This window comes from Macaca mulatta, chromosome 17, assembly GCF_049350105.2.
Source record: "Macaca mulatta isolate MMU2019108-1 chromosome 17, T2T-MMU8v2.0, whole genome shotgun sequence".
Taxonomy (NCBI): Eukaryota; Metazoa; Chordata; class Mammalia; order Primates; family Cercopithecidae; genus Macaca; species Macaca mulatta.
In genome coordinates this window covers 74002183-74026324 of record NC_133422.1, presented here as the reverse complement: position 1 = coordinate 74026324, position 24142 = coordinate 74002183, and the positions used below count along the sequence as shown (strand labels likewise).

The 24142-nt window shown below is 37.4% G+C and overlaps 1 pseudogene; it reads right to left on the bottom strand.

Annotated features, from left to right (window-relative positions):
* Positions 1-21929: 21929 nt before the first annotated feature.
* On the bottom strand, positions 21930-22601 carry LOC100428318 (pre-mRNA-splicing factor SPF27 pseudogene; annotated as a pseudogene).
* Positions 22602-24142: the final 1541 nt, after the last annotated feature.

Here is a 24142-nt window from a genome sequence, read left to right as displayed (position 1 = left end):
GGCAACATATTTTGAAATGTATGTAGAACTCTTTGAAGTGAAATAATGGTTTTCAGTGAATTAATAAAGTTGTTAGCTCATCTCTTTAGTGATAAAATTGTGGTGACATGTAAATTCTTAACCTCACCCAAGAGCATAGATTCACTACAGGGTTTATTAATTTTCCAAATTTCAGAATAATTTAATAATAACAATGTAGGAAATATATGCTACAACGACTGAATTTTTTTCTTGTTAATCTCTTTAATCTTGGCATGACCTAATAAAGATGCATGTGGCTATTACAAGATTTACACAATGCTAAATATTTTTAGATTGATTTCAACAAGAGAGATTGAAGATTGTTCCTTCAAAAGTCTCAGGAGAACTGTTTTAGCATATTTTGATAAAAACTTATATGCACATAATAAACAACCTCAAGTGTAATATTATTTGAACAGTTAATCTGGTTGCCTTTTGACCTTCATAAAATGTTAGACCTAGATTTCAAACGTAATAAAGGAGGTGAAGTGTGTGTTTGTGTGAGGTAGTTTTAATATAATGCAGATCTTAGTTTTTCCTCAGAATAACCAACTCCATTTATATTCTTGGAAGACAAAATGGAGAAAAATATGATAGAAACGAATGGATATGTAGGAGTATCTTTAAAAGTACATTTATACATGAGGCCACCAATCTGTCCATTTAGCAAGGATCTATTTTAGAAGAAATTATACTTTGATAACAGCTTGTACCCATTATTTTATGTTGATGGAACATAGACAGATACATGGAACAAGAAGGAAAGCTAGATGGAGCTGGCTTTCCATAAGTCACAAGCTTTTTCTTTAAGAGAAAAGCAAACTCCAATGTTTTAGATTCTGTTCTAATGAGAAAAATAGAACACTCAAGTGTTCTTGCTGGTGGACTAGTAATGACAGTAAAAGATGAGTCCCATTAAAAACAAAACCAGAATAAATTGTCACTTAATTGAACACAACAATGCAAAGATTGCCAAGGGGCTTGCTTTCCCACAAGAAGTATTTTCTTAGAAGCATCCAAGATCACAATTGAACCCTAAATTTACATCAACTCTAAATCTTTATCATGTAATCGCCTTACTACTTGGTAACTAGATTAAGACGGTGACATATTTTAAATGGAATATCTAGGGATATATACAGCATACTCAATTTCCTTTATTAAAGGAATTTATTTCTGGCTGCTTTCTATTTCATCATAGCAGCTATAAATTCCTTCTTATAACACATTAATGAAAAAATATCTTTGAAGTTGTTAGACCCTAGACTACCATATTTAGATTAAGAAATCAAAGGCCTAATATTATTTTGGTAAAGACCAAAATAGCTGGTAAAGTTCTTTGCCTTCTCCTCTTTTCTCCTCAGATTTCAATTACGTTGAATCTCAGGTTCTAAGGATTTCTGCAGGTCTGATAACACAAATGGCAGCATTTCCATTATTTTCTGCTGAGACCACAAGGCACTGGACATCATCCTGTGCTTTCTGGTAAAGGGTCTCAAACACTCTAGAACTTTCTAGGGGAAACCCCCAAAGGCATCCTCTTTTTGAGAGAAGAAAAACAATGTATTACCCTGGACACTTATTCACATAATTTTAACCCATTTTTCAGGGAGAGTAGTAAAGAAATACAGAATCACTGGACTCTTAATTTAGATGCTCAGTTTATCATAATGATTTTCACAAATAGCCTTCTTGTATTGGGTTTTGGAAACTTTCTCTCAGTTGTCAAAGCATGGTCTGAATTGCTGGGGGTTCACTGAGATCCTCTCTGAAGTCTCATAGTCAAAATTATTGACATAACCATAGTAAGACATTATTTGTCTTTTGCACTGTGTTGATGTTTGCACTGATTGTGCAAAAGCCATGCTGGCGTGTCCGGACTTGGTGGGTTCTTGGTCTCGCTGACTTCAAGAATGAAGCCGCAGACCCTCGCAATGAGTGTTACAGTTCTTAAAGATGGTGTGTCCGGAGTTTGTTCCTTCAGACGTTCATATGTGTCTGGAGCTTCTTCCTTCTGGTGGGTTCATGGTCTTGCTGACAGGAGTGAAGCTGCAGACCTTCGCGCTGAGTGTTACAGCTCTTAAAGACAGCGCGTCTGGAGTTGCTCGTTCTTCCTGGTGGGTTCGTGGTCTCGCTGGCTTCAGGAGTGAAGCTGCAGACCGTCGCGTTGAGTGTTACATCTCATAAAGGCAGCGTGGACCCAAAGAGGGCGCAGCAGCAAGAATTACTGCAAAGACTGAAAGAACAAAACTCCCACACTGTGGTAAGGGACCTGAGCGGGTTGCCGCTGACTACCTCGGGCAACCTGCTTTTATTCCCTTATCTGGCCCCATCCAAGTCCTGCTGATTGGTCCATTTTACAGAGAGCTGATGGGTCCACTTTACAGAGAGCTGACTGGACCGTTTTGACAGGGTGCTGACTGGTGCATTTACAATCCTCTAGCTAGACATAAAAGTTCTCCAAGTCCCCACTACTAGGTTAGCTAGATACAGAGTACCAATTGGTATATTTACAAACCCTGAGCTAGACACAGAGTGCTGATTGGTGCGTTTAGGATCCCTTAGCTAGACATAAAAGTTTCCCAAGTCCCCACCAGACTCAGGAGCCCAGCTGGCCTTACCCAGTGGATCCCGCACGGGGGCTGCAGGCGGAGCTGCCTGCTAGTCCCGAGCTGCGCCTGCACTTCTCAGCCATTGGGCGGTGGGTAGGACCGGGCATCACGGAGCAGAGGGCGGCGCCTCTCCAGAGGATTGGGCCGCACGGGAGCCCACGGCCTAGGGGGGGCTTGGGCATAGCAGGCTGCAGGTCCTGAGCCCTGACTCGCGGGGAAGCAGCTGAGGCCCGGTGAGAATTTGAGCGCAGCGCCGGCAGTGCTGGGGGACCCGGTGCAACCTCCGCAGCTGCTGGCTGGGGTGCTAAACCCCTCACTGCCCTGGGCCGGCGGCGCCGGCTGGCCTCTCTGAGTGTCGGGCCCGCCAAGCCCTCGCCTGGCGGAACTTGCGCTGTCCTGCCAACGCCCGTCGCAGCCCAGGTTCCCGCCTGCGCCTCTGCCTCCATACCTCCCCGCAAGCAGAGAGGGGCGGCTCCGGCCTCGGCCAGCACAGAGAGGGGCTCCCACAGTGCCTTGGCAGGCTGAAGGGCTCCTCAATCACTGCCAGAGTGGACGCCGAGGCCAAGGAGACGCTGAGAGCAAGGGCTGCTAGCACGTTGCCACCTCTAAGAGACAAAGTGCTGGTGTCTCAATACCAAGAAAGGCAGTGGTGCCTGCTCTGGTGATGGTCATTGTGTTCTTCACTTTCGCTCACTCACAGGATGTCTTTGATGAAGCAGTAGAAATTACAAATATTACGAAGTATCCATTCTAAGTATACCTCTTTAATATTCTACTGTTGAAGTGGGAAGCATTCAAAAAACATTGCTGGCATAACAAAGTACAATGGACATTTCAGGAAAAAGAACTGGTGGGATGGTTTGCCTTGTCAGCTGAATTAGCTCCCTTTCCATGAATTTCCATTTCTACTGGAAAGCATAACTAACAGATACACTAGAGTTACTCAGACTTGGATATTTAGCAGATATTTCTTAAAAGTAAACAAAATGAACATGTCCCTTTAAGGAAAACAACTGACAATTTTTTGTTTGAAATGATAGAATTCAGGCTTTCAAGCAAAACTTAGAATTTTGGAAAACTTGTATATGCCACTGTAAACTAAACAGTTCCTTAACACTTAAAGACTTTTCAGATAAAATTGGTAGCGACATTAGCAAATGTAATTTTTTGATACATTACATATATGTGTAATGGAACACATGAGTTATAATGCATTAGTTACACGAACATGCAGGAGTAAAAGATCCATTTGTAATGTAAGACCAATCAATATATTTCAATGTAACAGAGTAGTGATCAAAGTTGTAAAGTTCATTGGTACGATTTCAGTTTCCATGTACAACTAGCTTTTAAGAAAATACATCCGCCAGGTGTGGTGGCTCACGCCTACAATCCCAGCACTTTGGGAGGCTGAGGTGAGCGGATCATGAGGTCAAGAGATCGAGACCATCCTGACCAATATGGTGAAACCTGTCTCTATTAAAAACACAAAAATGATCTGGGCATATTGGTATGTGCCTGTAGTCCCAGCCACTTGGGAGGCTGAGGCAGAAAAATCACTTGAACCCGAGAGGCGGAGGTTGTGGTGAGCTGAGATCATGTCACTACCCTCCAGCCTGGTGACAGAGTGAGATTCGGTCTCATAAAATGAAATAAAATAAAATAAACTACCTCTTGTTGAGTTTTGGGGCATATTAAAGAAGAGTATTCTTAATTAACTGAAAGGCTTTTATTTTTTTGAGACAAGGTCTCATTTTGTTGCCCAGGCTGGAGTGCAGTGACACAATATCTGTTCACTGCACCTTGACCTCCCAGGCTCAGGTGACTCTCCCACCTCAGCCTCCCAAGTAGTTGGGACTAAGGAGCACACCACCATGCCAGGGCTAATTTTTAAATTCTTTGTATAGACGGGGGTCCTCCCTGTGTTGCCTAGGCTGATCTCAAATTTCTGGGCTTGAGTGATCTTCCCACCTCAGCCTCCCAAAGTGGTGGGATTATAGGTACGAGCCACTGTGTTCTGCCTGAGTCTATGAAAATGAATTTTCCTTTTTCAGCTACATGTCTGTGTGAGGACGTATTTTCTTCACATACTTCAACTAAAAATGACTATTGAAATAGATTAAATGCAGAAGTAAAGTATCCAGGAGTCTTCCATTAAGTCAGACAAAAAGAGATAGACAAAAAAATGTAAAAACAATTTCAGTATTATCACTAATTTTCTTGTTTTTGAAAATATAGTTTTTTTCCGGTAGATAATAGATTTTTATTGTTATTTAAAAATAAGTTAATACATTTTAAATATGATCTTAATTTCTTTTTTTCTTTTTCAGACAGAGTCTCGCTCTGTCGCCCAGTTTGGAGTGCAGTGGTGCGATCTTGGCTCACTGCAACCTCCGCCTTCCAGGTCCAAGGGATTCTCCTGCCTCAGCTTCCTGAGTAGCTGGGACTATAGATGCCTGTCACCATGCCTGGCTAATTTTTGTATTTTTAGTAAAGATGGGGTTTCGCCATGTTGGCCAGGCTGGTCTCGAACTCCTGACCTCAAGTGATCCACCTGCCTCAGCTTCTCAAAGTGCTGGAATTACAGGCGTGAGCTATCGCACTTGGCCTTAATTTTTTTAAAAGGTAAATATAATCTATACAAATATTACTTGGAGTCCTCAATAGTTTCTAAGAGTGGAGAGGGATCTTGAGACCCAAACGTTGGATTGCTGCTGTTCTATTGTCCAAATAGAGATGCTGATCTCAAGTCTAGATCACTAATGTGTGAGAACACTGCGATGTGCTGTGATCTCCCCTTTGAGGAAGAACATACTGCCCTAGTTGCTGGGAGTATCGCTCACTGACAGCTTTCAGCTGTTAGTCCCTTCAAGGATTGTCTCAGCTGCAGAGAGCCACCTCACCAAAGGTCGCATCCTTTCCCAGAGTGACCCACATCTAGTGGTTGATAGATGCAGGTGTAAAAAGACATGGCCATTTTTGTTTAACTCAGGGCAACTCCTGGAGTTCATTCCAACTCCAGAGCTCCTGGTGGGGTCAGCTGAGGTGTCAGTTGGCCTGCGTCAGTGCTTGACTTCTCCCTTTGCCCTTTCTTCTCTCCTTCCCCTCCCTCCTTATGTGTTAATCCCATGAGCTCTCCTTGGTAAACATCCTGCACAACAAAGCCTTCAGGGTCTGCTTCTCAGGGAACTCAATCTGCAACAGCAATGAGGGCACCATAATAGGTTAAAAGTCAATTATCTTCACAGTTTTCAGTAAGGTGCTACACTTTTGGCTGTATCTTCATACAGGATCCTAAATTCCTTCTTGACAAGTCACACAAATCCATTGGCCTGTAAAAAGCTTTATATGTCCTGGAACACTGTAGGAGTTTGGAGTGAAATAACACTGTAAGAGTTTGGGGTGAAATATTGAAATATATTGATCTGTCTTACATTTAAAATCTTTTACTCCTGCACGTTTGTGTAACGAATGCATTATAACTCATGTTCCATTACACATATATGTAATGTATCAAAAATTACATTTGTTGATGTCACTACCAATTTTATCTGAAAAGTCTTTAAGTGTTAAGGAGCTGTCTAGTTAAGGAGCTCTCCTAATGCATATCCATGTGGCCTGGGACAAGCTAGTTCTGGATCCAGTAGGGTCAGTTCAAGAACGTGCACAAAAAAAAAGCAGGCTTCAGCTTCTGGAGAACATAGGTGGAAAAAAAAAAAAACAAAACGATGCTCCTTTTTGTATGCTCTTGGATTAAAGCATCTTCCAAATTTTAGGTGTTGATGAGAAGACAAGAATTGAATAGAGAAGGGGGTCAAGAGGAGAGACCAGTCTCTTCATTTAATTCATCTTCACATTAAACATGCACCAACAGCCTAAGCCAAGTCAATTTAGCTGTGACCTAGACCAATAGTTAATACCATCTAAAGTGAATGGCTGTTCCCCAATCTGTCTTTCTATCAGGCACTCCTATCTGACCTGGAAAACAGAACTTGGAAGTCAGCCTCAGTTGGATTGGAGAGCATTGCCTACTTCAACATTTTAAAGAATGAGGAAGCTTAAGTGAACTCTCTGTAGCTCCATTGATATGGCGGTAACAAGAGAACATTTGTTTCCACTTTGATAAGGTTAGCTTTCTTGCTCTGTGTAAGAAAACTGTTTAATAGATTCCAGATATACAGAGGATACATGATTTGAAAATGAAGCCAAGTTTTAAACACTCTGCCATTTGAAAATGACCCATCTGCATGCTGGCGAGCTAAATATTTATTCATCTATCCCATAGATACTATGTTTCAGTAAATATTCTAGGTTCGGGGGTATATATTGGTGAATAAGACAAAGTTGCTGACCTTAAGGAGTCTCTTATGACAGAATAACAGTGTCTGAGTCCTAGTTCATTTGCCTGTGTAGGTAAACCCACCCACGGTGGAACAGGAAAGAGTTAACTTGAAAATGTTGAAAAGAGCTTTTCTATTGAGATGGCAAAGCACTGAATGTAAGTCACATAGTTTGCATACCGAAGGCACTGTTCCAGGTGCTGGGGGCTCAATAGTAGAAGCTATTTTGTCCCTGTCCTATATTTTATGAGAGAAAGTGAAAAATTAGGACAGGAAAAAAATAGACACTTCTCTGAAAATTAAACAAAGAATAAACAATAACCTAGAATATCTGAATAACAATCAACATGATTGCTCCATCACATATGCAGATCTTGAAGGCGTACACATTCTTTTCAAAATACAGAGAACTTTTCAAAAACGAACCATATAGTTGATTAAAAAATCCACAAAATAATTATCCAAAGCTGAAATGATGCTGGTCAAAATATTTGCCCATAATGCAAATCATATTAGAAATAAACAACAAAAAGATAGTTCTTTAAAAAGATCCCAAACATTTTTAAAGAGGGAACCAAAGCTATAATTATAGGCCATTTAGAAACAAAACCAGCAAATTGATTTGTATTTATTTCAAAACCATGGGATACAGCCAAAAGTGTACTTAGGAAATTTTATAGAAATAAATGCATTGATTAGGAGACAAAATTTGAAAATGAATAAGCAAAGTGTTCAACTCAAGAACCTGAAAAAAGGAAAACAAAGTAAACAGAGTAGAAAAAAGGAAAAGCATATATATGCCATATAAAATGAAGCCAAACATAGTAGATATGGTAAATAATACTAGTCTAAAATTTGTTCTTTGAAATAATCAGTAAAGTATTTAAAAACATTTGGCAAGTTGTATTAAGAAGTAACAGGTGCTAAGTATGGTGGCTTGCACCTGTAATCCCAGCTACTCTGGAGGCTGAGGTGGGAGGATGGCTTGAGACCAGGAGTTTGAGGCCAGCTTGGGTGACATAGTGAGACCCTGTCTCTAGAAAAGTTTAAGAAACAAAGGGAGAGAAGACATAAATAATATCAGAAATGAGAAAATATAACATAAACTCACATATAAAAGATATTTAAAAAATTTGAGATAATTATAATATATCAATAAATATAAAAATATTATAAAATGGATGTTTTCATGGGCTACTATATATAGTAAGAATGACTTGTGAAGGAATAATATATGTAAATAAGCTAATGAAGATAGAAGAAAATGAAAGGAAAAATAAGTACTTATTTAAAAAGCACCAGAAAAGGAGAGTTTAGTGTATGAGTTCTATCAGTCCTTCAAAAAAAAAATACTTTCTTTCCAGAGAACGTTAAAGATGAAGAGCTTTTTATCTTATTTTTTAAGGATAGAATAATCTTAGTGCCTAAATTAGATAAGCATAGCTTCTAAAAGAAAGCTACACAACAATTTAAATTATGAACACAGAAATAAAAATCTTAAGTTGAAGAATGCCAAGATTGTTGGTGAGAATGTAAATTAGTGTAAGCCATTATGGAAAACAGCATGGAGTTTCCAAAAAAATTAAAAATAGAACTCCCATATCATCCAGCAATCCCACTCTTTGGTGTATCTCCAAAGGAAGTAGAATCATTACATCCAAGAGCTATCTGTAATTCCATTTATTAGATATGAGTTCTAAATTTCTTTTCAAAGAATTAATATGTCATTATGTGCCAGTATGTTCAATTCTTTGCCTTCTACTTTTAATCTTAACTTCCTCGTAAAGCAACCTTTTTCAATTACCTACTCCACCCTGACTCATTCTGATCACCTGTTCTACCCTCCATTCCAATCTCCTGCTCCACCCTAACTCATTCCAATTACCTGCTACCTGCTCTGTCCTGACTCCCGCCAAAGCACTCACCCCTTCATTCTCTTTAAATTAGCCAATCGGAATTAGTTTAGCCTGTGTGGTCTAACCCTAGCCAATAGGGGAACGACACAGCAGCAGGGGCCACGTGTGTCAGGGATAAGAACCCCTTCCCCGCCCTTGTCCAAGTGTGTGCTCACCATTGTACCATCTGTAAGGGTGCACCCTTCTGTATAGAAGTAACTTGCCCTGCTGAGAATGAAAAAGAAAATGTTATATTCGAGTGCTATTACTTTTGTGGCACCGAAACTTTATATGTAACACATTTTTATTGCTATATTATTCACAATAGCCAAGATATGAAATCAATTTAACTGTCCATCAACAGATGAATAAAGAAAATGTAATGTATGTGTATGTGTATATATATACACACATATATATGTATATACACACATGTATATGTATATATACACACATATATATATACACACACATATATATATATATACACACATATATATATATATACACACATATATATATACACACACATGTATATGTATATATGTGTATATATGTATATGTATATATGTATATATGTATATAAACATATATACGTATATATACATAAACATATATGTATATATGTTTATATATGTATATATGTATGTACATATGTAAAATGTAGTGTATGTGTGTATATATACACATATATGTATATATACACACACATATATGTGTATATATATACATATAAACATATATACACACACACATATATACACACACACACACACACACAATGGAATACTATTCAGCCATTAAAAGAAAAGAAATCTTATTTGTGACAACATGGATGAACTTGGAAGACATTATGTTAAGTGAAATAAGACAGTCACAGAAAGATACATACTTTATAATATCACTCATATGTGGAATCTAAAAAAGTTGATTGTATAGAAGTAAAGAGTAGAATGGTGGTTACCAGGAGCTGGGATGATTGGAGAGGGTGGGTGGGTTGGGGAGATGTTGGTCATAAATTTTTAGTTAAACGGAAGCAGTAAGTTAAGAGGTCTATTGTACAACACGACTATAGTTAATAGTGCACTGTAATGGTTTTTTTTTTTTTGAGACAGGGTCTCTCTCTGTTTCCCAAGCTGGAGTGCGGTGGTGCAATCATGGCTCACTGCAGCCTTGACTTCCTGGGCTTGAGAAATCCTCCTACCTCAGCCACTGAGTAGCTGGGACCACAGGCATGTGCTACCACGCCTGGCTGATTTTTTTATCTTTTTGCAGAAATGGGGTCTCACTATGTTGCCCAGGCTGGTTTTAAACTCCTGGGCTCAAGCAACCCTCTCGCCTCAGCCTCCCAAAGTGCTGGGATTACAGGGCCGAGTCCCCATGCCTGGCCTTGTATTGAATTCTTGAAAATGCTCAGAGAGTGGATATAGTGTTCTCACCACAAAAATGATAACTGTGTGAGGTATTGCATATATATTAGTTAGCTAGACATAGTCATTCCACACTGTAGATGTACTTTAAAACATCATGTTGTACCTGATAAATACATACGATTTATCCACCAATGTTAAAAAATATGTAAACACAGTGCCAAATTAAATCCAGCAATCTATCAAAAGAATAATTCATTTAGGATTTATCCTAGGAATGTAAATATGAATCACCACTACAGCTCCATCAATATAATTAACCACAATCAATAAATTCTTTATTAACATTTATACAATTATTCAGGAAATATTTCTAAAATGTCTATAGTGAGGAGGGCACTGTTCTAGGTACTGGGGAAAAAGTGTGAACAAGATAGGCAAGATCTCAGGGCACTTGCATGAGATGAAAGTTTAAAAATCCATATAAATCATCTTGATATTGAAGAATACAAGAAGATCTAAGAAATGTAAAGGATAGTATGCTCTTGGTTGAGAGGATTCAATAATGTGAAAATATTAAATTTCTTTGTGATTTATCTATAAATCAATATACTGATAAAAATAGCAACAGTATTTTTTGGAAGTCGATCCACTATGTAATCTTGAAAAGAAATAGAAATAATAAAAAACAGATTGAAAACAAAATAAGCAACAAAATGAATAAACAATGAGGGGAAGGGCTCACCTTATCAGATGTCACAATATTCTGTTGAGATATAATGAAAAAGGTGTGATTATTGGTGCAGATATACACAATACAGAATAGAGACTCTGGAAATAGACATGAGCACATGTTAAAATTTAATATAACAGTGACATTTCAGATCATTAGAAAAATGTGCATATGTAACAGCATATTGACCCACAAATATACAAAAAGACCCATGAAACAAAATAGAAGGCCCAGAAACAGATCCCTGTGTTTTGGTTATTTTTCTGACATACCAGGCTCCAACCTCTTGTCTATCTTTCTTTGATATTCTATGTTTCCTGAAAGCCATCACCTAGGCTCTCTTTCAAATTGCATTTGGACAATGGATAATGGGAGGCAATAGCAGGAGATGAAAGAGTGAGAGGAGAGGGCAGGGAATATCTTCCTCCTTTGTTTCCCTCTAGCTCTATTTCTCAGGCTGCAGCTGAATTCTTCTACAACTTTAGCTCCAATGGGAAGCTTCTGCTCCATGGTTCCAGTTCTCATTGGGTTCCAGCTTTTACTGGGTTCCGGTACTTGGGTTCTTTCCCTTTGATAATAGCTTCCTGGTTTAAGTAATCCCTGGATGTATCAGTGTCCTTTATTTCTTGCCTTGACTCCGCTCAGACCTCTGTAAATATCATCACTTAAATTATCTGTGTGAATTCTCTTTGCTGCTGGGATCCTGTTTGATAATGTACTTGGCATCAGAAGTGAGGAAGTCTCATTTCAGACCTAATAACTTATTTAGAGAAGTTTTGCTTCTTGTCTCTGCAACTTGGGGCTGAACCGTTTAGAAAGCCTAGTTCTCAAGGAAGAAATGTTTCCAACGGTGATGGCTCTAATGGTATGTAAGCTCAGACTACTCCTAAACATTTTTAGTTCCTCATGACACTAAATTCTCAGACAGAGAAAGCAGAGCTTACTCTTCTTGCCAGGGTGTTTGATCCTTTTACCAAGGGGTTTGGGGTTGCTGTTATGTCATGAAAAAGAAACAATGTCTCTGAAACTCAGGTCATTCACTAGAGCACCCCTTATTACAATGTTTGGTGATTGCCCTCAGTGGAAAACTGTGGCAATGTATTTTTAATACCAGTACCATGCTGTTTCAGTGACTAAGGCTTTATAGTATAGTTTGAAGTCAGCTAATGTGATGCCTCCAGATTTGTTCTTTTTGCTTAGTCTTGCTTTGGCTATGTGGGCTCTTTTTTGATTCCATATGAATTTTAGGATTGTTTTTTCTAGTTCTGTGAAGAATGATGGTGGTATTTTGATGGGAATTGTATTGAATCCGTAGATTGCTTTTGGCAGTATAATCATTTTCGCAATATTCATTCCACCCATCCGTGAGCATGGGATGTATTTCCAATCGTTTGTGTCATCTGTGGTTTCTTTCAGCAGTATTTTGTAGTCTTCCTTGTAGAGACCTTTCACCTCCTTGGTTAGGTATATTCCTAAGTATTTTATTTTATTGCAGCTATTGTACTGCATCCTACTAAGTATTTTATTTTTATTTTTTGCTGCTATTGAGTTCTTGATTTGATTCTCAGCTTGGTCACTGTTGATGTATATAGCAGAACTAATGATTTGTGTATGTTAACTTTGTATCCTGAAACTGCTGAATTCATTTATCAGTTCTAGGAGCTTTTTGGATGAGTCCTTAGGGTATATGATCATATCACCAGCAAACAGTGACAGTTTGAATTTCTCTTTACTGATTTGGATGCCCTTTACTTCTTTCTCTTGTCCGATTGCTCTGGCTAGGACTTCCAGTAGCACTATGTTGAACAGAAGTGGTGAGAGTGGGCATCCTTGTCTCCCATTCTCCAACTTCCTCCATTCAGTATAATGTTGGCTTTGAGTTTGTCATAAATGGCTTTCATTATCTTAAGGTATGTCCTTTGCCAATTTTGCTGAGGGTTTTAATCATAAAGGGATGCTGCATTTTGTCAAATGATTTTTTTGTGTCTATTGAGATGATCATGTGATTTTTGTTTTAAATTCTGTTTATATGTTGTATCACATTTATTGATATGTGAATCTTAAACCATCTTTGCATCCCTGGTATGAAACCCAGTTGATCATGGTGGATTATCTTTTTGATATGCTATTGAATTCATTTAGCTAATATTTTGTTAAGAATTTTTGCATCTATATTCATTAGGGACATTGGTCTGTAGTTTTCTTTTTCATTTTGTCCTTTATGGGTTTTGGTGATACTGGTTTCATAGAATGAGTGATACTGGCTTCATAGAATGATTTAAGGAGGACACTATTTTCTAAGTTGTGGAATAGTGTCAATAGGATTGGTACCAATTATTCTCATTTTGAATGTCTGATAGAATTCAGCTGTGAATCCATCTGGTTCTGGAGTTTTTTGTTATTGGCAATTTGTAAAATTATCATTTCAATCTCACCACTTGTTATTCATCTGTTCAGAGTTTCTATTTCCTCCTGGCTTAATATAGGAGGGTTGCATGTTTCCAAGAATTTATCCATCTCCTCTAGGTTTTCTCGTTTATGCACATAAAGGCATTCATGGAAGCCTTGAATTATCTTTTGTGTTTCTGTGGTATTGGTAGTAATATCTCCCATATAATTTCTAATTGAGCTTATTTGGACCTTCTTCTTTTCTTGGCTAGTCTGGCTAATGGTGTATCAATTTTATTTATCTTTTTAAAGAACCAGCTTTTTGTTTCATTTATCTTTTGTATATTTTTGTTTCAATTTTATTTAGTTCTGCTCTGATCTTTATTTCTTTTCTTCTGCTGGGTTTGGGTTTTGTTTGTTCTTGTTGCTCTAGTTCCTTGAGGTGTGACCTTAGATTGTCTGTTCATGCTCTTTCAAACTTTTGGATGTAGGCGTTTAAGGCTATGAACTTTTCTGTTAGCACTGCCTTTGCTGTATCCCAGAGGTTTTGATAGGTTGTATTGCTATTATCATTCAGTTCAAGTAATTTCTAAATTTATATTTTGATTTCATTGTTTACCCAATAATCATTCAGGAGCAGGTTATTTAATTTCCATGTATTTGCATGGTTTGAGGGTTCTTTTTGGAGTTGATGACCAATTTTAGTCTACTGTGATCTGAGAGAATATTTGATATAATTTCAATTTTCTTAAATTTGATAAGACTTGTTTTGTGCCTATCATATGATCTCTCTTTGAGAATGTTCCATGTGCTGATGAATAGAATGTAAATTCTGCAGTTGTTGGGTAGAATGTTCTGTCAATAACTGTGAAGTCCATTTGTTCTAGGGTATAGTTTAAATCCATTTTTTTCGTTGACTTTCTATCTTGATGACCTGTCTAGTGTTGTCAGTGGAGTATTAAAGTCCCCCGCTATTATTGTGGTGTTGTCTATCTCATTTCTTAGGTCTTCTAGTAATTGTTTTGTAAATTTGGGAGCTCCAGTGTTAGGTGCATATATATTTAGGATTGTGATATTTTCCTATTGGACAAGTCCTTTTATCCTCTTTGTATAATGTCCCTCTTTGTCTTTTATAACTACTGTTGCCTTAAAGTTTGTTTTGTCTGATGTAAGTCTAGCTACTCCTGCTCACATTTAGAGTCCATTTGCATGGAATATCTTTTTCTACCCCTTTACCTTAAGTTTATGTGAGTCCTTATGTGTCAGGTGAGTCTCTTGAAGACAGCGGATAGTTGGTTGGTGAATTCTTATCAATTCTGCCATTCTGTATCTTTTAAGAGGAGCATTTAGGCCCTTTACATTCAACGTTAGTATTGAGATATGAGGTACTATTTTATTCATCATGCTGTTTGTTGCCTGAATATCTTGGTTTTTATTTTATTCAGTGTCACTCTCATGATATGAATACCTTTTTTTTTTTTAAAAAAAAAAAGGCACATAAATCAGTGGAACAGAATAGAAAACCCAGAAACAAACCCAAATATTACAGCCAACTGATCCTCAAGAAAGCAAACAAAAACATAAAATGGGGAAAGGACAGCCTATTTAACAAATGGTGCTGGGATAATTAGCAAACCACATGCATAAAAATGAAACTGGATCTTCATCTCTCACCTTATACAAAAATCAACTCAAGATGGATCAAGGACTTAAGTCTGAGACCTGAAACCATAAGAATCCTAGAAGATAACATCAGAAAAACTCTTCTAGACATTGGCTTAGGCAAAGACTTCATGACCAAGAACCCAAAAGAAAGTGTAACAAAAACAAAGATAAATAGATGGGACTTAATTAAACTAAAAAGCTTCTGCATAGCAAAATAAATAATCAGCAGAGTAAACAGACAACTCACAGAGTGGTAGAAAGTCTTCAAAATCTGTACTTTCAACAAAGGACTAACATCCAGAATCTAAAAGCAACTCAAACAAATTAGCAAGAACAAAACAATCTCATCAAAAAGTGGGTTAAGGGCATGAGTAGGCATGTCTCAAAACAAGATATACAAATGGCCAACAATCATGAAATAAATGCTCAACATCACTAATGATCAGGGAAATGCAAATCAAAACCACAGTGCAATAACACCTTACTTTTGCAAGAATAGCCATAATAAAAAAAAAAAAAAAAAAAAAAAAAAAAAAGATGTTGGCGTGGATATGGTGTTGGGGTCCGTGCCGGGGGTGGTGGAGAATGAAAGAACACACAAAAGACAAAGACACACAGAGAACATGGCGGCCACACTCAGAGCCTCCGCCTCACTTTATTTATACTCCATAAACCCCACGTCAGCAGAAAGAATGCAATGCAAAACAAACTTTCTTTTCCCACATGTAACCTTCTACTCAGTTCCTTGTTTCTATGCTCTTCCTTATCTGCCCGCCTTCTTGGCACCTACGGGAGTTCATTAAAAGTTCAATTGGAGATACTGTCCTTGAGCCCTATCTATTCTCAGCATACTGTTTTCAAAGGCCCCTGCATATGGTGAAAGGGGAACACTTTTACACTGCTGATGAGAACGTAAGCTAGTACAACCAGTGTGAAAAAGCAGTGTGGAGATTCTTTAAAGAACTAAAAGTAGAACTACCATGTGATCCAGCAATCCCGCTACTGGCTATCTACCCAGAGGAAAAGAAGTCATTACACAAAAAAAATACTTGCACACATATGTTTATAGCAGCACAATTCGCAGTTACAAAAATATGGAACCAACCCACATGTCCATCAATCAATGAGTGGTTAAAGAAGTTGTGATTAGGGCTGGGCGTGGTGGCCCATGCCTGTAATCCCAGCACTTTGGGAGGCTGAGGCAGGCGGATCGCTTGAGGTCAGTAGTTCAAGACCAGCCTGGCCAACCTGGTGAAACCCCATCTCTACTAAAAATACAAAAAATTAGCTGGGTGTGGTGGTGGACGCCTGTAATCCCAGCTACTCAGGAGGCTGAGACAGAAGAATCGCTTGAACCCAGGAGGCAGAGGTTGCAGTGAGCCAAGATCATGCCATTGCACTCCAGCCTGGGCAAGAAGAGTGAAAGTCCATCTCAAAAGAAATAAATAAAAAGGAAATTGTGATTATCTATCTATAGATATATATATACACATACACACCATGGAATACTACTCAGCCATAAAAAGGAATGAAATAATGGCATTCACAGTGACCTGAGTAAAATTGGAGGCCATTATTCTAAGAGAAGGAAGTAACTCAGGAATGGAAAACCAAGCATTGTATGTTTTCACTTATAAGCGGGACCTAAACTATTAGGATGCAAAGGCATAAGAATGATACAATGGACTTTGGGGACTCAGCGGGAAAGGGTGGGAGGGAGGTGAGGGATAAAAGACTACAAATTGGCTACAGTGTATACTGCTCAGGTGATGGGTGCAGCAAAATCTCAGAAATCACCACTGAAGAATGTATTCATGTAACAAAACACCATATGTTTCCCCAAAGCCTATGGAAATAAAAAAACGTGTGGTAACATATTAGGGCCACTAAGGGCTCAGATCCGAAAAGAATGAAGTTTGGGTCACTTTGTGGCCAAAGTGATAAAAGAGGAAATGAGCGGTGGAAAGGGGAAGTTGTGATTGCCAACTTTTGCTTGGTAATCAGAGACAAAAGGGACAGTAATCAGTGTAATTCAAAATCATAATCAGAGGAAGAACAAAAGGAGCCATGGATATCTTACAGCAATTGATGGTTTCTCTTTTACTCCTCTTTCCTATTACCTTTTATCAAGAGAACAGGTGGAGGCTAATATTTGAAGTTAGGTTCCAAGTGGGTGTATAATTGAATTAACCTCATCCCTTGATAATACTGTAATTGACTGGATTATGTGGATCACCTGTGTGGAGAATGAGGTTGTTTTGTTTTGTTTTATTTGTTTTGTTTTAAATCCAGTAAAAGGCAAGAATAGATGCTGAATGGCAAAAGAAGTGGACTGTGCTGGTGACTCCCACCCACTTTATCCTCTACTTACCCCTACTTAGCCCTGCACTATGGGAAGCTGAAATCTAAAGACTGCCTACTGGGCCTCCCTGACCTCTGGCTTCACTTTGGATTTGACTGATGGATGGCAACTGCAGAGAATCAGAGGGTAGGAGGAGATTCAAGATTGCTTCTAAGGCAGCAGCTCTGTTTCTCTGCAGTTACAGCTTCTGCTGGGCAGCCCTCCTCCAATACACTGCTCTCAGTGGGATCCAATAACGCTAATTCCTCCTTTTCCCTTCAGTGCTAAGGGTGGAAAGGACTTCCTGCTGTCACTGGTTGCCTCCATACCACTGTTTGTTTTCCTAACCCTGTTCTTATCTCCCTAAATTGTCCCCCTCATTAAAGACATTTAAGGCACCTGATCAAATCCTCTTTTTTGATGGGGCCTTTACAACATACATACATGAAATTTTAATTTATGTCTGAGATAGCATTAGAAATTTGTGATGAAGGACTGGATTATTCAATAAATGTGCTCTGCTAGGGTAAATAATTTTCCACATAAAAATAAAATTAGATCTAGGCCTCATTCCACACACACAAATTAATTCTAGAGGGATTAAATCCCTGAATGAGAAAAAACTTTTAAATTTAAAAATAGTATATTTATGAAACCAGAATGGGGGAATATTTTTTTCAACAAGACACAAAAACTGTAAGCACAAAGGAAAAGGATGATAAATTTGAATATGTTACAGGAAATTTTTTTATAGAGACATCAAAAAACACCATTTATAGTCATGCCGCAGACTGGGAGAAGATACATGAAACATATATAACTGACAAAGATTTGTATCTAAAATATACAAGGAACTAAAATCAACAAGAAAAAGACTAACAGAAAAATTGGCAAAGGATGCAAAGAAACAACTCATAGGAAGAATATCATAATGGTCGAAGTCATGTGGAATGATGGTCAGCTCATTTGCAGTCAAATAAATTTTAAAAACTCACTAACTTCAACAGGGTAGCATTTCTTAAATATCAGCTTGGCATTTAGTCTGATAAAATCTAATGTTTCAAGAAAAATGAGGAAAGTGGAACTCTCATAGTGTGCTGGTGGGAGTGTGACTGGCCCAACCTCTTTGAAGAGGAACTTGGCAATATCTAGTAATGTTGAAGATTTGCATGCCATCTGACCTCATGATTCTTCTTCTTGCTATATAGTCTGGATGAAACTTTTGCACAGTGTACATAAGCATACGTATACAAGAATGTTTATAAGTGTATTGATTGTAATAGCGAAAAATGGAAAACAACCCAAATAAACTATTATGAATGAATTATATCATACAATGTATTTTACCATATGGCAATTAAAATGAATGAAATGAGAGCTCTATGTGGCAAAATGGATAATCATATGAAGATAATGTTGAGGAAAAAAATGCAAGCTGCTAAAGCAATGAAAACTATTAGAGATGCATCTGAAATCTAGATTCAATACTTACATTATGCCCATGTTCCAGGTTTACCCATGACAGTTTTTGAGTAGTTTGGTTGAATTCAAAATATGTTGCCTATTCTGGGTATATACTCCTTCAAAACCAGAAAACTGAGAAGTAAATATTAGAATGTGCTACATTTAAACTTTTATTAAAAATTTGTAATAAAGTCATTTTCTCTATTGATTCTTCCTCGGGTAGATTATTTTTTAAATTATTTTCATTTTAAAATTTTTAATTATTTATATAAATTTAAAGGGTACAAGGGCAATTTTTGTTACCTGGAAATATGTAGTGGTGAAGTTTAGGCTTTTAGCGCAATCACCACCCAAATAACGTACATTGTACCCATTAAGTAATTATTCATTGCTCGCCCAACTGTCATCTTCCCACTCACCTGAGTCTTCAGTGACTATTATTCCACACTCTATGTCCATGTGTGTGGATTATTTAGCTCCCAGTTTTAAGAACATGCATTTTTGGACTTTCTGTTTCTGAGTTGTTTCACTTAAGATAATGGCCTCCAGTTCCATCCAGGTTGCTGCAAAAGACATGATTCCATTTTTCATGGCTCAATAGTATTTCATTATCTATCTATCTATCTATCTATCTATCTATCTATCTATCTATCTATCTCATATTTTCTTTATCCAGTCCTCTGTTGATGGACACAGGTTGATTCCATATATTTCCTATTGTGAATAGTGCTTGATATAATGATTTCTCTTCCTTTGAGTAGACACCCAGTGGTGAGATTGCTGGATTGAATGGTCATTCTATCTTTAGTTCTTTGAGAAATCTCCATACTGTTTTCCACAGTGGTTGTACTAGTTAACATTCCCAACAATAATGCATGTGTTCACTTTTCTCCCCATCCTCACCAACATCTGTTACTATTTGTCTTTTTAATAATAGCCATTCTGACTGGTGTAAGATGACATCTCATTGGAGTTTAAATGTGTATTTCTCTGATGATCAGTGATGCTGAATGTTTTTTTCATATGCTTGTGGGCCATTTCTATGTCTTCTTTAGAAACATATCTATTCATGTCCTTTTCCCACTTTTAATGGGTCTGTTTGTTTTTGTTGTTGTTGTTATTGTTGAGTTATTTGAGTTCCTTCTAAATTCTGGATATCAAGCCCTGTCAGATTCATAGTTTACAAATATACCATTTCATTCTGTAGGTTGTCTGTTTATTTTTAAAACACTTTATTTCTTTATTGCAATTTTGGGTTCACAGCAAAGTTGAGAGGAAGGTACAGAAATATCCCACGTTTTCTGCCCTGACGCATGAATAGCCTCCCTGAGGTAGATTATTTTTAGTGTGACTTAAAATGTAAAGAAAATTAAGAATAATCCATTGGCCCAGATAGTAATTGGTGAAGACTATTCTTCCTGGCAGACTGATGGCATCACTGTCACTGTGTTTCCAAATGCAGACGTGGGAGCCATATTAGTCTTCCCTCCTTTTCACTCTCTTCATTAAAATCCAATTGCTTCTATGTTCTAAACATCTCCAGATTCCTCCATTCCCACAGATACAGCCTTAATTCAGATGATATCATCATTTTTTATTTGAACCGCTGCAATAACTTACATGTCTTCTCTTTTTTTTGAGACGGAGTCTCGCATTGTCGCCCAGGCTGGAGTGCCATGGCACAATCTCGGCTCACTGTAACCTCGGCCTCCTGGGTTCAAACAATTCTCCCTGCCTCAACCTCCAGAATAGCTGGGATTATAGGTGCCTGTCACAATGCCCTGCTAATTTTTGTATTTTTAGTAGAGACAAGGTTTCATCATATTGGCCAGGCTGGTCTTGAACTCCTAACCTCAGGTGATCCACCCACCTTGGCCTCCCAAAGTGCTGGGATTACAGGTGTGAGCCACCACTCACATGGTCTAATTTACATGTCTTCTTGTCTCTGGTCTCAACCCTTTTCAGCTCATTTTCCATACTGCTAACAAAGTAATCTTTCCAATACCCCAAACTGGACCATATCTTAGCACCAACTAACACCCTCCAGTATCTTTCCACTCATTTTAAAATCCAAGCATCTTAGCATAGCACACAGATGTCTTCAGGATGAGACTCTATCCCACATCTCCAGTGTCATATGCTGGCCCACCCTTTCCTACTTTCCCAGTTCCAAACTTTCCGAAATACTGTTTCGTATCTCTTAGTCTTTGGGCAAGCAGCCACATCTGCCTACAGTGCCACAATCTTTCGAAATTTAACTTGTTAACTACTTCCAAGAAGTCTTTTGTTGCACTCCCAGGTGAAGTTCCCACTTCTGTGCTTCCTCTCCATTGTACAAGCCTCTGTTGTCACATCACTCTTTTGTTATAACTATTGGTTTGCACGTCTGTCTTTTCTTGTTTCACCTGTCTTGTTGAACACTCTAGTAAATTCTCAAAATGTATGGTGACTGTTGGTTGCTCTATGTAGATAATCACATTGTTTGTAAATAAATAGATATTTTTCTCTTCCTCTTAATCCTATTTCTTTTTTATTTTAATATGACATTCCTTCTGCCTTCCTATCCTAAAATAGATGTGTTTTTCTACTAATTGCTGCCAAGCTGCTCTAGGCTTTTGTGTTATAACTTTGACTGAATTAATGAATTCCTTTTTATTCTTATTTGGTAAGAGCCTTACAAACTTAATATATGTAGAATTTTGTGTGTCTGTTTAGAAGTATCTCTTTATTAGACAAAGACATAAACTAAAAGTTTCCAACTTCCTATACGTGTTGAAAGGATTAAATAAAGATTCTTGGATACAAAATATGGTCTACACAGCTCAAAATTAATTCAGTGACATAATATTATGCTAAAGTTATACTTATTTTGAATGTCTAGAATTTTTTGTTAATGGTTATAAAAATACCACCAGCCTAGACATTTTTATTTTGCTAAGATAGAACAGAATTACAAATCAAATTACTACAACAGTCCACACATTCTAAACATTTAAACATTAATGGTTTCTGGAAGATGCTGTTGTCCTTCACAGTTTAGAGAAAGTTCAGATGGCTTTGGTGAAAGCCAAACTTTTCTTCCACCCACAAAATTGTCTTTTCAGAAGTCTTGCTGGATGTTTTCTTTGTTTGCCTCTCCGTATTGCTACTTAATTTGATGGTTTTCATTTTCTAGTTGAACAATTGTCCAATAGTCTGTTCAATCTTGTAATTCTTACTGATCAGGGTTATCCAATTTGATTCGATTTCTCTTGATTTAGCTCCAGCTGTGAGTTTCATGTTCTTTGGCTGCGAGTTTAAATCTTGAATATGTTTCCTTAACTTCTGAAGCCTTCTTCCTGTGTGTGTTCGATCACGTGAACTAGATTTTCATTATATACCTTCCAGGCATTACATCCACACTGTGACATTCGTTCCAGATTCTCAATTCGAAATACGTGATGCTCTAGCTGGGCCATAGAATTGTTTACACATTCTTGCCATGCAGTAATGTCATTTTTCTGGCCGGAGGAAGGGGCTAGAAGCTCAGATCATTTCATATGAAGCAATTCAATTGGCTGTCGAGGGGCCAATCTTTCAAATCCATTTTTCATTATGTCTTCAAAAGCAGAATAATCCAAGGCTGTCAGGTAGCTCAGGTAGTTCTTAGTAGTTCAGTGTCTGTGAGTGTCCTCTTCCACAAGCACTGTACACCAGGGGCTTCAGAACCTTGATCAAAATACAGCAGCACATCCACCACAACCTCTCTGGCCACCAAACCCGTGACTGTCATTCTGGAGACCTTAGGTTTCTATGCATTATTTTGATACACTATTGATACAGATAGCTAATATTTTATTTTTGATATTCATATCTGTGATAACAAGTTAAATAGGCTTGTGATTTTCTTCAAGTGCTCTTGCTTGGTTTTGAGATCATATTTATAGCCTTATAAAATGAAATGGGGGGCCTCTCATGGTCTCTCTAGTTTCTGGAGCAATTTAGGTACGTCTTAATAGATTTCTTGAAAATTTGGTAAAACTTGTCTATAAACCTGTATTTGAGGTTTTTTTATTTTTATTTTTTCTTCTTCTCCTTCTTCTTGTTTTTTACAAAGGAAGTCTTATATTACTATTTATATTTCTTTATGTTTATTGTTCTGGTCAAGTTTCTATTCTACTTTTTTAGATAGTTCATATTTTTTAGATAATTCATATTTTGACCTAGGTTTAAAAATTTGCTTACAGTTGTTAATAATATCCCTTTAGCATTTTAATGTATTGTTTTAGTACTTATTTACGTTATTCCATTTTGAATTTATCTTTCTCACTCAAAATAAATTTATTTTCTTAAATTTTCCAAAGAACCACATTTTGGTTTTTGTTAAGCTCTTTCTGTCTCTATCCTATAAGGTAATGTATATATACTTTTTTTTTTTTTTTTAACAGTTTCTCTTTTGTCTCCCAGGCTGGAGTACAGTGGCATGATCTTCGCTCACTGCAACCTCTGCCTCTCAGGTTCAAGCAATTCTCCTGCCTCAGCCTCCTGAGTAGCTGGGATTACAGGCACCTGCTGCCACGCCTGGCTAATTTTTTTGTATTTTTAGTAGAGACGGAGTCTCACCATGTTGGCCAGGCTGGTCTGGAACTCCTGACCTCAAGTGATCCACCCGCCTTGGCCTCCCAAACTGCTGTGATTACAGGCGTGAGCCACCACGCCCACCATATATGCAAATTTGATGATGTTTCTCCTTATCTCTTCAGGTTTGCAATATTGCTTTTTTGCCAACATCTTGTGAACACTGAGTTGGTTGTTTTCTGTCTTTACCTTGTCCAATAAATGTATTTATATTTGCATATTACTGTAAATATTATGCCTACAAAATTTCAACAGGGAACATTTATATTGTCATCAACGTGTAAGTATTTAGTAATTTCTCTTATTTTATTTTTAATTATAGCATTTTAATTTCTAAATATACAATATGTTTTAGCTATATATCTGTTATTTCTAATTTTATTACATTATGATCAGAGAACATAGTTTATACAGTATTCAATTTCTAAGAATTTTTTAAAGTTTCCTTATGGTCAGTACATAGCCAATATTTATAAATATTTTTGTGTGCTCAAAAGCAATATATCTTTTTTGTTTGTTAGATTAACAATTCTATATGTTATATATAGTTTGAGCTAATAATTGTATTTTTTAGATTTGTATTATGGCTTTTTGATCTGCTTGATCTATGTGTCTCAGAGATATGTTGATTTTTCTCATTACAATCGTTGATTTATGTATTTTGCTCTGCAGTTCTTTTTAAAAATAATCATTATT